Source organism: Balaenoptera borealis (genome assembly GCF_965194805.1).
Source record: "Balaenoptera borealis genome assembly, chromosome: 12".
Classification (NCBI taxonomy): domain Eukaryota; kingdom Metazoa; phylum Chordata; class Mammalia; order Artiodactyla; family Balaenopteridae; genus Balaenoptera; species Balaenoptera borealis.
The window spans coordinates 70371804-70384325 of NC_138869.1; the positions used below are offsets into that span (position 1 = coordinate 70371804).

The 12522-nt window shown below is 49.8% G+C and overlaps 1 protein-coding gene across 5 annotated transcripts in view; it reads left to right on the forward strand.

Moving 5' to 3' along the window:
• PPARD (peroxisome proliferator activated receptor delta) overlaps positions 1 to 12522 on the forward strand; it is an 82901-nt gene that overhangs the window by 53919 nt on the left and 16460 nt on the right. Inside the window, exon 3 of one of the 5 annotated variants that reach the window (XM_082345099.1) lies at positions 10 to 958. The exons of the other annotated variants lie outside the window; for them this stretch is intronic. The gene's annotated coding sequence lies outside the window, so the exon portion shown is untranslated. The remainder of the gene's footprint in view (positions 1 to 9; positions 959 to 12522) is intronic. 5 annotated transcript variants of the gene reach the window in all.

A 12522-nucleotide genomic window follows, 5' to 3' on the forward strand; every position in this document is an offset into this window, starting at 1 on the left:
TCTCTCCAGATGGTGGTAAGAGCTACAGAGAAAATTGAAGCAGGGAAGAGAAATAGAAGTACCCAAGGGTGGGCTGGGGTGATTTTAAATCAGGTGGTCAGGTTGACTGTCACATTTGAGCAAAGTCCTGAGAGGTGAGGCAGCAAGCCATGGGGAAAGAACATTTTCAGCTGGAGGGGACAGCTGCAAAGGCCCTGAGGCAGGCTATGCCTGTTTCGTTCAGGACCAGAAGGGAGGCCATGTGCCTGGTGCCTAGTATCCTGGGAGGAAGGTAGCAGGCAGGGGCACCAGTTCTGGAAGGCCTCCAAGCCAGTGTAAAGATGGGCAGGAAGCGCCTGGAGGGATGTGATCACAGGAGGAACAGAATCGGACTTAAAGGGATCGGTCTGATTGTTGTGTGGAGAGTAGTGGAGTGAAGCCAGAAGCAGAGAAGCCAGTTAGGAGGCTGTTGCAGTAATCCAGGCAAGAGATGATGTTGACTTGGACCAGGATCCTAGCAGTGGAGGTGATTAGATCCTGGGTGTTTATTAAAAGCAGAGGCAACCAGATTTGCTGACTCTTACATTTTGGCCTGATCATCTAGAAGGTTGGAGTTGCCACTTACTGAGATGAGAAAGACTTTAGGGGAAATGTCAAAGGCTTGGTTTTGGATGTGTTAGGCTTGTGATATCAATGGGCATCCATGTGGAGATCTCAGAGAAGCTGGGAATGGAGAAATAAATAGGGGAGTCAAGAGCATATTGAAGGTGTTGAGAGCCATGAGCCAGCATAAGATCATGCAGGGAGGGAATGTAGATGGAGAATGAAAGAGACCTTTAGAGATTGGGAAGAAAATTGCTGACTGGCACCAGCAAAAGAGATTGATAAGGAGCAGCCATTGAGGTCAGAGGAAAACCTGGGAGCCAAGTGAAGAAAAGACGTAAAGGAGAAAGGATCCAGCAATGTATCCCATGCTTTGGTGAGTCAAGTAAGATGACTGTAATACATGTTCAGTACAGAAAGTTTTAAAAGTAGAGCAACATAAAAATAATAAATCACCTACCACCCTATTCGTACAAGGAAACTTCGTTCTTTCTCTAGCCTTTTTTTTTTTTTTTTGACTGCATTGGGCCTTTGTTGCTATGCGTGGGCTTTTCTCTAGTTGCGGCAAGCGGGGGCTGCTCTTCGTTGCAGTGCGCGGGCTTCTCATTGTGGTGGCTTCTCTTGTTGCAGAGTATGGGCTCTAGGCGCACGAGCTTCAGTAGTTGTGGCACGTGGGCTCAGTAGTTGTGGCTTGCAGGCTCTAGAGCGCAGGCTCAGTAGTTGTGGCGCCCGGGCTTAGTTGCTCCGCGGCGTGTGGAATCTTCCCAGACCAGGGAGGGCTTGAACCCATGTACCCTGCATTGGCAGGCGATTCTTAACCACTGCACCACCAGGGAAGTCCCTCTCTAGTCATTTTTATGGGAACCATGCTGTCTCTGTAGTTTTGTATTCTGCTATTATTCACTTAACAAGTTATTAAATATTCTATGGAAACATGACTTTAATGGCTGGATAATACTCCATTTTCTGGGGGTGCCCTAGTTTATTATCCATTCCTTTATTATTGGACATTGAGTCATTTCTGTTTTCTTTTCATTATTAAAAATATTTTTTTGTTGTTATAAAAATTGATTTCATTATTGTAAATGACATTGCATTGAACAGCCTGGTACAGTTTCCTGTGAGAGGAATTACAAGGTCAAAGGACATGATCACTTTTAGGTGAAATTTAAATTTGGGAGTCACAGTTTCTCCTGGACAGAACTTAGCTGTAGGGCTCTTCTGTGTCTCCTCTCCCCTCAGGGAGGTTCAGAAGTCACTCTGCCCTGCTGACCCCCATTTCTGCCTTCCTCCCCTCCAATTAGAGTTGGGCCGATCCGAGTTCTGTTCCCCCTCACTAGGCCTGGCCACCCCTCGGTGCGCTGCCCCTCACCTTGCCAACAGCCTCTGTCCCCTCACCCAGTTTGTTCATATGGCAGCAGGAGTTAGAGCTTCTCTCAGGCTCACCGGAGTGTTAGGATGAAATAGTCCAGTGTAGGTGCTCAACACACTAAGTGAGGTCATGTACATGAAGGCGTCTTGTGAACTTTAAAGGGCTGGCCCATGTCCCAGTCTCAGTTCTGCTTAAAAAGAAAAGGGTATGAGTAACGGTGTCCAGTGCACGTCCCGTAACCACACCCCCCCACAGCAGGGCCACTGAGGCACAGGCTGGTGTGCTGGCGGCGAGAGCTGGGTGTCAGAAGTTTGGGGGGCTTGGATGGAGTTGTCGGGCCCAGGAATGTGGGGGCTGTTTGTGTTAGTTGGCCTCCTGCCAAGCAGTGCCAGGTGCCACATTTGCTGCCCAGACGTGTGTGTGTCGCAGCCAGGAATCACTAAGACCAGAACAGTGCTGGGAGGCTGGAGCCCAGGCCAGTCAGAGCAGGAAGGGATCTTGGAGTAGCTAATCCTGCCCTGACGCTCTCCTCAGTGAGGACGCCAGTGAGGTGACAGGAGACGTACTCAAATCTGTGTAAGGGCCCCATCCCTCGGCTCCTCAGCCCGGATCCTCCCGGGAATGGAACAGGCGGCTGCTTCCTGCCCCCAGCTCTCCAGGGCTCTGGGAGATGGCCTTCTCGCTCCCACCACCACCCCAGCTGGGTTTGCTGTCACCCTGGCCTCTCGGCATCCAGCTGAAAACATCTCCAGTTCGTTTCTAAGTGCTGCTCTCACCCTGCCCATCCTCTTCATAGCCCTCCTAGGCTCTCCATTGCCCTTCGGATAAACAGCCACATCCTTCACTCGCCCTTCGAGGCCCCAGCTGATCTCCAGCCTCAGCCAGACCGGCCGCCCCGTGCTCTCGGCACGCCAGCCGCGCGGCCCTTCTTTCTACCCCTCAGAGGTTCTGTGCTGTCCTCCTCCCTTCTTGGGGTCTCTGTCCCCCCACCTGCCTGCCTCTTAGTCAGAGGCCACGTCCTCGGGACCCCCTCCCCGACCAGCCACACTAGGCTCATGTGGCAGTGTTGGCCTTTTGGCGCCCTGGTCATTGTTCACAGTTAGGTGTTTGTGTTGGGCACATGATGGTGAGTGCTTAACAAATATTTGTTAACTGAGTGAGTGAAAACAGCTGGCAGCAGCCAGAACCAGAGGAAGAGCGGAGGGCACTGGCGGCATCAGCAGCTGTAGCTCCTGAGGTCCTCGGGTGAGAAGGTTCTGGAAAGGTCCCCGGCTGTGGCCCTCTGCCCGTTGGCACCCCTGCCCTTACCTCCAAAGCCTTCTCTGAGCAGGGAGGGTCCTCAGCTCTCAGGCTGCCGAGGAGAGGCCTGGCTCGCTTCTGGGCAGGCCCTTCTTTCACCTCCTCAGTATCTTTCAGTGTATTATTCAGTTTTCTTTCTTCAAAACACTTTGAAACGTATCTCCCTCTCTTCCCCCCATCATGAAAGCGTCCCATGCTCATTGTAAAGAATTTGAAGAACACGGAAAAATATAGTTAAGAAAATAAGAATCACCCCTCAGAGGGAAGCCCCATTAACAATTTGGGTCATGTCTTTCCGGTTTTGTTCCTGTGCATTATGTACATGTTTCGACATCGCTGTGGTTCTGTTGTCTGTGAAGACAAGACTTTTAGTATCTCCTCAGTCCTCCGCCGCTGACAGTCAGTGGCAGCTCAGCGCACTGACCTGCGTGGGGGTCAGTGGCCGGAAGCCGGCCGCCCGTCAGGCCCCTCGCTGGTCCCAGCTGAGGAGCCCTCCTGCCCACTATGATCTCTTCTCTGGGCACGTTCTCAGTAGCTCCCTGAGGAGGTACAATGAAAGGAGGCCGGCTTTTCCTTCTATTGTAGCTTAGCTCCACTCCACAGGGCTGACAGGCTGGCTCTTGGTGGAATTGGAAGAATTCTAGAATGGGGGACGGGGGGAGGGGCTAGCAGACTTTCCTCTGGTTCCCATACTCTGCACAAAACCAGCTCCCAGGCCACTCCTGGGGTTGGCCTCAGGGGACCTGCTGGGGTGAATCCATTCCAAGGCCACACAGGCCTCTCACGTGCCCTGAGGGCAGTAGGGTGACTGAGATTGACAAATGAGAGCAGAGAGCACTGCGGAGCTGCTGGTCTGGAAACCCAGGGCACTGGGTCAGTACTGGGTTAATGACTGATAGGGAAGCTTGGGAGTGAGTTGGCCGGGCCCCACGCCCGTGGCCTCTCTGGTCCTGAGCACTCTTCTGCCCTGTATCCAGGGGCTGCTGCTCCTCATCCCCCTGCAGTGAGGGAAGGAGGAAATGCAGCTACTAGGTCGTCCCAAGGGGCGGGGGAAGGGGCAGAGGTGGAGAAGGGTCCGGGCCCATCTCTCTGAAAGAAGCGCAAACCCAGAGCGGGGCGCCCTGTCAGCTCTCCCTTCTCACGGTTGATTGTAAGGCAGGGAATTGGGAAATTCTGGGTTTAGGTCCCTGGAATTCCAAAGGCCGCCACATGTCCAGACCTGGAATATCACTTGTTCCATGTCATCCCCTAAGGCAAGCCAGGAGTGATGACAGTAGCAGTAGCCACAGCCCCATTTGTTAGGTGTTTACACCCAGCACTGTTAAGCATTTGCGGTGTGCCTATCTCATCTGCATGACGGCCGCTCAGGTGATGTGGTAGTAGGCCAGCTTTAGGGCTGAGAAACTGAAGGGTTGGTGTCTCCCCCAAGTCACAGAGAGGGAGGGACAGAGCCAGGGTTTGAACCCAGGCCTGATACAGAAGCCTGTGGAATGAACTTCTGCAGGGTACTCGCTGCATCTCAAGGGCAGTAATACAGTAATAGGTGAAAACTCATATAGTGACAACTGTTACAACTGGACACAGTGTGGCTGAGGTTAATGTTTTTAGCCTGTTTATTCATTCAAGGAGTGTACGTTGAGCACCCATTGAATGCCTGGCACCGTGCGAGGTGCCGGGGACCTACCTCTGCAAGATAGATAGAGGGCATGGTGTGGGAAACTGGTAACGTGGTGAGAACAGACCAGCTAACAGACGTTGCAGTTTGATGTGGTAACCGCAGATCTGGAGAGCCTGGGTCAGGGTTGCAGTAGGAAGGAACAGAATAGGACTAGTCAAGGGGAGCTTCCTAAAGGAGGCGGTGCAGGCAGGTCTGGAAGGAGAGTAGGCCTTAGCTAGTGGCGGGGATGGCATTCCAGGCTGAGGCTGGTGCGAGCCTCTGTGTTCAGAGAGTGATGCTGCACGTGAGGCGAGTGGGATGCGCTGGGGAGGGAGCCGAGGACCGGAGCCTATGGCTGTCTTTAGCACACAGCAGTCATTTTCTGGCAGGGAGTATTCAGAAGGGCTTTAACCAGGGTGTTCTTGACAGAAGCGGTTCTTGGCATCTAGACAGAGGATTCAGGGATGATGGCTCCAGACTGAGGCTAAGAGCAGCTTCCAGATCCAACAGGGCAAGGACTTACCAGCTTCTGGTCCAGTCTTACCCAGCACCACATGCAAGGTACAGCATAGTGATTAAGACTGGAGCCAACCTGCCTGGACTCAAATCCTGCTCCTCCAGTTACTGTGTGACCTTGACTCAATTACTTTCCCTCTCTGTGCCACAGTTTCCTCATCAGTTAAATGGAGATAATAAATAGCACCCGACTCTTAGGGCTATTGTGAGGATTAGATGTGTCAGTATACACACAGCTTGGTGTACTATAAACCCTTGGAGAATTGGAAGCTGGTACCTTTGTGATGGAGGTGGTGGACCCGAGGCTTGGAGCTGTGACCCACCTTAGGCTGTGGTGCAGGGAGAGGCCTGACAGGATGCATCACAGCTGAATGGGCCCTGACACAGAGTAACCCCACTCAGAGCATACATCCTGCTGCTGGGTGTCAGGGAAGCTCCATTTCCCGAGGATGACTAGACTTGGTGGAAGGATTAGGGCCCCAGGTGGCTTGGTCGCTCGAGCCCCAGACCAGGCCTCTCTGGAGCTCTGGGTCATTTGGGTTAAGCCCCTAACTATCTCTGCCCATGAAATCTACCTGCCCAGTGGGAAATGGATAGAGTCGTGCCCCTTGCCCAACTTTAGCTCCTAGAAGGGGCAAGAGGGTGGAATGCTTGCTTGGCAGGCTTTTGTGAGCGTGTATACACACAACACGTGTGTGAATGCCAGAATCAGAGTAGCCCAGGTGTTTGTTTTTGTAAGAATTTCTTTTGGTAGCGACTCCATTTTCTGTGCAAGGGCCGCAGAGCAGCACCCCTGTCGTTCTGGCTGCAGGACCCTTGTCCTGAGGACAGCACCAGCCTCTTACGTGGGGCAAAGCTGTGACACAGTCAGAGGGTTTCTGGCACTGGCACAGTGCTGGGGGGGGTGGCAAAAGCAAAAACCAAGGTTTCTCAGCCACATAAAGGTTAAACCTAGTGCCAGGTGCTATTTTTAGTGCCAGGACTGAAGGAAGGAAGAAGGGAACAGGGTGCACTGCAGGGAGAGTGGAGGCTGTGGTGGCAGCTACCTGTGAAAACCCAGCCTGTGGGCCGGCCCGGTGAGCAGGGGGAGGGCCTAGGGAATAAAGCGGCTCCTGGCTGGGCGAGCTGAGACCAGCGGTGGGGGCAGGCGCTGGGGAGAGGGGCAGACCTCAGCTGTAGATGGAGCACCCAGGGCTGTGTGAAAATGGATGGCTTCCGGCAAATTGCAGGGATGGGCCCCAGCATGGGGTTGCATCTAAATAAGCAACAGCCCAAGGGATGTGTGTGGGTTTTAGAGCAGCCAGACTGCAGCTTCCCTCCCCCTGCAGCTGCTGTCCTTAAGAGGTCGCAAACAGAAGGGACAGCTCGGGCTGGGAAGGAACATCCACCGGGAGTCCAGAGACCCTGGCCCCAAATCCCAAACTCTAGCCAGAGCCCAGCATCACATCTGATTTCAAGAGGCCACCACTTGCACCCCAGAAACTGAGAAGAGTTCCTCTGGTCGTGGTGAAAGAACGTTCTACCAGCTGATATGTGGAAGGGAAGCTGAGGCTCAGGAGCATCAGGTGTGTAAGGTGGCCCCGTGCGCACAGCTCCTCAGAGGCCGGGCTGGGCTCGGGCCCTGCGGTGTTTGCACCCCATGGTCCTCTGCTGCGTCCTCTAGCGTGTTCTCTGAGAGACGCCTGTCAGGCCAGGCGGGCCTGAGCTTTTTGTCACTTTCCTTATCTGCCCAGGGGAGCCCACGGGGCTGGCCTTGTGGGGACTTGTGAGGATTGGGCGGAGCCTGCCATGCAGTGGGAACTCAGTCAGCTCCTGCCCCTCCCTCCAGGATTCAGTCCCAACAGTGACCTCTGTCCCATCTCCCAGGGTCACTCAGAGCGTCAGAGGATATGAGGGAATGTGTGAGAAAATATTTTGTCGAGTATCTGTACGGGGAAGTGTTGTTTTTCCTCCTCTGTTTCCTCCTGCCCGGTGTGCCTGCAGTCCTCACACCCCTCTCTCCCTGGCTCTCATCACCACAGCCTGTGTGATTTCCCTGTGTCCACTGACACCCAGGCTACACGGAGCCCCAGACAGTTTGTTCTAATCAGCCTCCTCCGCTTACTCCTGTGGTCAGTGCCACCACTGTGCCTCTGGCTCTAGGGTGTCCCATCATCTGCCCCTTCTGTCACCGTGCTGCCCATCCTCTTGATGCTGCTCCTCAGAAGCCTCCTGGAGCCCCTTCAGCCACAGGCCTGGCTGAGGGTCTCTCACCACTCACCTGCCCCTGCCTCCTCCACTTCCAGGCTTTTCAGTTCTATGGAGCATGAAGAATCAGCGTCTGTGGTCCTTGTTATTTAGATAATCGCCAATTTTTGTAGAGCATTTTATACGAGCCACGACGGTCACACACTGCTCTTGGTGATCACCGAGGTCCTTTACAGTGCTGTCACCAACCCCCTCCCCACAGTCTTCTCCTCTCCTCTTTTATCCTGCTGCTATTTCAGTTAGGATTGTGTTCAACTGCACGAAACCGAAATCTGGCAAACAGTGCCTTGTGAAATAGGCATTTCATTTTTCCACCTAAGGACTTCCCTGATGGTCCAGTGGTTAAGACTCTGCGCTCCCAATGCAGGGATCCCAGGTTCGATCCCTGGTCAGGGACCTAGATCCCACATCCATGCTGCAACTAAAGATCCCGCATGCCACAACTAAGACCCGGCACAGCCAAATAAATAAATTTAAAAAAAAAATTTTTTTTTTCCACCTAACAACTAGTCTGGAGACAGGCATTCTAGGGTTAGTTCAGCAGCTCCGTGATGCTGTGGTGACCCGGCTCCTTCCTCCTTTCTGCCCCACCCTCTTGACCTCTGTTTCCAGAAGACCTTCTAGTAGATTTCTTTTTTTTTTTTAAAGTCTTTATTGAATTTGTTGCAATACTGCTTCTGTTTTATGTTTTAGGGGGTTTTTCTTGGCTGCAAGGCATCTTAGCTCCCCGACCAGGGATCAGACCTGCACCCCCTGCATTGGAAGGCGAAGTCTTAACCACTGGACCACCAGGGAAATCCCTAGATTTCTGTTTACATATTGTTGGTCAGAATTGTCACATGAACACTGTAGCTGCCAGAGAGTTTGGGAAATTGAGTGTGTAGCTAGGCACGTGGCTGATCCAGAGAAAATGGGGACTCAGTGAGAAAGAAGGGGAATTGGAACCAGGTAGCAGCTGGAAGTGACTACCCCAGATGGCGGTTCCTCATTCCTAGTCAGAACCATGTGGCGGGAACTGCACCTCTGAGCATTTCCCTTGCTCTGGGTCTGGTGATTCCCAGGTTTAATGCTCAGGGATGATCAGGGATTGATCCTTGCGGAACCGATTTATGCTAATCGGACTCACATCCCTGCAAATGGGAACAGTTCATGCATCGTGAATGAGTAAAGCAGCCTAGGAGTAACAGCTGGAAGCAGTGAAGACACTGCCAGTGGAGAGCGCGATTCCAGGTAAAGGGGCCGCCACTGCCTAGCCCCTGGGTGGGGGTGGGAGGGGGCCAGGGGCATGCAGGCCAGGTTTGCCCGATTTTCAAGAGAAGCCAGGGAAGTCCCCTTGGCAGCCCAGTGGTTAGGACTCCACACTTTCACTGCCGAGGGTGTGGGTTCAGTCCCTGGTCGGGGAACTAAGATCCCACAAGCTGTGCAGTGCAGTCCCCCCACCCCCCCAAAAAAGAAGCCAGAAAGCCAGATTTTTTAAAGCTTTTTTTAAAAACTCTATTTTGAAAAAAGTCTAGGGTTACCGAAATATTGTAATGATTACCAAACTTACCAAAGCTAAGAAATGAATGCTGGTACAACGCTATTAACTAAACTAAGCAGATTTTATTTGGAACTTCCCTGTTTTTCCACCACTGTCCTCTTTCTGTTCCAGGATCTAATCCACCACCCTACGTTGCATTTGGTTGTAATGTCTCCGTCTGTGAGACTTTCTCAGTCCGAAAACTAGAATTTTACATGACTTCTCCCAAGTTTTCCCATTCTGCTGCAATAATTTGGAAATTATACACTCTATTTACGGTGTCTTAGTGGTTACCTTTGAAATTTTTCCGTGTACATTTGACTGAACTGTAAAGTTCATCAACATCTCCAGTTGTCTCCTGAAAAATAAAAGGACTTGAGCAATTTAACGCTGATCATGCCCTCTCATCTTCCACATTATTGTTTGTAAGTTTTGCTTTTTTATTTTATTCCAATTTAAATTATTTTTAGAACAGGTAACATGCCTATAGTTCAGAATTTAAAAGGTACAGTACTAATACAACATTGTAAATCAACTATACCCCAATAAAAATTTTTTAAAAATAAAATAAAAATAACAGGTACAGTGAAAAATCTCTGTCCCATCAGTGACCCAGACACTCAGTTCCCTCCCCAGAGGCAACCAGCGTTCCCAGTTCTTAAGTAGCCTTCCAGCGCTGTCTTACACATACACAGTCAAATCCAGCTTCATTGTATCTTCTTTGCACAAACTATAGCTCTTCACTTCATTCTGCAAATTGCTTTCTTCCCTTATTAATATATCTTAGAGATACTCCCAAATCAGTCCATAAACATCATCATTCTTGTTTATGGCTGTCCCCTGTTAATGGACATCTAGCTTGTTCCCCACACATACTGGTCAAGTAATACTGTAATGAGTAACCTTGTGCTAATACTTTATGTCACTGTACTTCAGTGGAAGGATAGCTGTAAGATACAACCGAGAAGTGGTATCTCTGGATCAAAGGGAATGTGTCCTGTAATTTAGATAGATGTAGCCAAATTACCCTCTTTAGAGGTTGTGCTAATTTACCTTTCCACAGGGACATGTGAGATGATGTTTCCCCACGTGCTTAGCCACAGAGTGTTAGCATCTGTTTTGGGGTTTTTTAAAAAATAAATAATTTATTTATTTAACTTTGGCTGTGTTGGGTCTTTGTTGCTGTGTGTGGGCTTTCTCTAGTTGCGGTGAGCGGGGGCTACTATTCCTTGCAGTGCGCGGGCTTCTCATTGTCGTGGCTTCTCTTGTTGCGGAGCATGGGCTCTAGGCGCACAGACTTCAGTAGCTGTGGCACGCAGGCTTCAGTAGTTGTGGCGCACGGGCTTAGTTGCTCCGCGGCATGTGGAATCTTCCCGGGCCAGGGCTCGAACCCGTGTCCCTTGCGTTAGCAGGCAGATTCTTAACCAGTGTGCCACCAGGGAAGCCCCATGAGTGTTAGCATCTGTTTTAATCTGATTGTAAAAAGTATATTTCAGTGTCGTTTTAATTTGCATTTCTCTTTTATGAATGATGTTGAGCGTTTTTTCATATGTTTAAGAACTAAGTGTATATACCTTTTCTGTGTATATTTTTTGTATCCTGGGCCCGTTTTTCTATTGGATTGCTGGTCTTTTACTTAATAATTTGTAGGAACTATTTTAGGGCAATTAGCCCTTTGTCTGATAAGCTGCAAATACTTTTCCCAGTCTATTATCTGGTTGTTGTTTTTTTTTCTCTTATGATGGTTTTTTCACCTTGTAGTAAGTTTGTATTTTTTTGAAATCAAATTTATTAACTTTTTTACCCATTAAGCTTTATGGGCTTAGTATCCACCTTGGCTCTTCTCCCACTTAGCTTTTCAACACTTTTTATAATTCATGTATTTTTGTTTTAACTTTAAAACCTTTGATTTATTTGGACCTTGTCTTGGTATAAGATGTACAGTAGGGATCCAGATGGCTACTCACTTGTCCCAATACTATTTATTGAAGAATCCAACTTTTCTTTTTGATTTGGAGTACCATTTTTATAACATTAAAGTCCCATATGCATTTGTATCTGTTTATGGACTTTGTGTATTCTCTTTCAATGATTATCTATTCATGTGCCAGTACCACACTGTTTTAATTACCGTAGCCCTACTATATAATTCTTTTTATTTCTCTTCAGCTAATTCCCTATCATGTTTGCCAGAGTACTTCCACTCAGCCTCTTTGCTTTCTTCAAGTCCCATCTTTTACTCACAGTAGACCACCATTCCTCCTACTTAAGTTAACTAACAAGAGTGAAGTCATTCCCTATGAGCTGTAGCACACCGCCACCACCACCCCCATACACACTGCTGCGATACTTTGTATTTTCCTCATCCTGTGCCCTTGAATTATTCCTCTCCCATCAGTCATCCTGACCCAGCTTCCCCCTTGAATCTTCAGGCTGTCTTTCTCTGAAGACCTCTCCTTTAGCCACTGCTTACTTGAGCCTCCTCTATTCCAAAAAAAGTTTTCCTGGCTTTGCTACTTCAAGCTACATCCTCTTGTACATTCCTTTCCATGACATGTTCATTAAAAAATTAGTCTCTATTCATTGTCCCAGCTTACTTGCTGCCACTTATTCTTCAGAGCTCAGGTTTCCATCCCAACCACTTGGTTGAAATTTGTATAACAAGGTCAAAGATGACCTCACAGTCACCAGATTCAGTGGCCATGTGTCAGTTTATCACCCTTGAACTCTGCAGCATTTGAGATGGTTGACCGCCCACTCCTCCCAATAAACAGCCCTTCCCTTGTCTCTGAGACACCCGGCTGTCCCGAGTCTCTCCTGTCTCTGGCCACTGCCTCACTGTCTGCTCTGGTGCCTCTTCCTCTGTCCTCCCTTGATGTGTCACTTTCCTTTGGTGAACTGAATTCCTTCCTGCTCCTGTCATATCAGTGACGATCCCCCCCATGCCCCCGACAAATCTCAAGATCCCCAACTCCCCAGCTCTTAGACTCTAGCACTGAATTTCCAAACTGCCTTTAGGAGACCAATTAAGAGGTCATTGTGTCAATCCAAACAAGGGAAAATGAAGGCCTTGTGGAAAGGAATGATTAAGAGGGAATGATTTACCATCAGCTAGAAGTTGCTTTGCTGTGGCACAGTGGTTCTCAAGCTTAGCTGCGTGTTACAGTCACCAGGGGAATTAGAAATAAAAATCCTGATGCCCAGGACTTCCCTAGTGGTCCAGTGGTTAGGAATCCGCTTTCCAATGCAGAGGACACGGGTTCTATCCCTGGTCGGGGAACTAAGATCCCACATGCTGCGGAGCAACTAAGCCTGCACACTCTAGAGCCC